Below are 780 nucleotides of genomic sequence, written 5' to 3' on the forward strand. Positions count from 1 at the left end.
GATGATTTAAAATGTTGTGCGTTTGGCCAGAAAGGAAGCTCCAGTAATGCTGTGGACTGCAAAGATAAGGCTGAGGAGATCTCCATTGCTGAGAAGGAACTGGAGAATAAAAAAGATGGCCTAAGGGCATCACAAGAAGCAGCAAGTCTCCACCCTTTGCAGCCTCAAAACTGCAAAGGTGACACACCTGGCCTTGAGAAGAAAGCTGCTGAGCAACATGTTCCAGAATGGCGGCAGCGGCTGCACCAGGTTCCAGAATGGCGGCAGCATAGAAAATTTGTTCCTCAGAACTGGATTCAGAGTGCCCAGTGATCCAGGCACTTGACCCCTGTGGCTAAGAGAGAGGAAACCTTGGCTACTGCTCCAGGTGGCAGCAGACCTTGGCATCATCCATGTGGCCCTGGCTTTAGGTGCATGGAGAATGCAAGAGTTCTGAGGGAAAAGAGGCTTCCACCCAGATTTCAGAAGGCCTGGGAGGCCAGGCAGTGTGCCCCTGAGAGGGCAGTGTGTGAGGCTGTGAGTGTGAAGCAAAAGGTGCCCTGGAGACCTCAGAAGTTTAGAAAGGCCAGGACCATGGATCATCAAAGGAAGGCTGCAAGGAGGGAGCAAAGTGGGCCTAAGAGAGGAGCCGTGGAAGCTGTAACCACTGGAAGTGCCATAGGGGTGGACTCATGCAAGCCCTTTGGAGCTCACAATGTGCCACAGGTTGCTTCAGATGCCACATGTGGAACTACAGGACATAACGTTAGCCCTGCTGGATTTTGGACTTGCTTTGGTCCC

The sequence above is a fragment of the Chinchilla lanigera genome, unplaced genomic scaffold (genome assembly GCF_000276665.1).
Source record: "Chinchilla lanigera isolate Chin_1 unplaced genomic scaffold, ChiLan1.0 scaffold00212, whole genome shotgun sequence".
In the NCBI taxonomy this organism is placed as follows: Eukaryota; Metazoa; Chordata; class Mammalia; order Rodentia; family Chinchillidae; genus Chinchilla; species Chinchilla lanigera.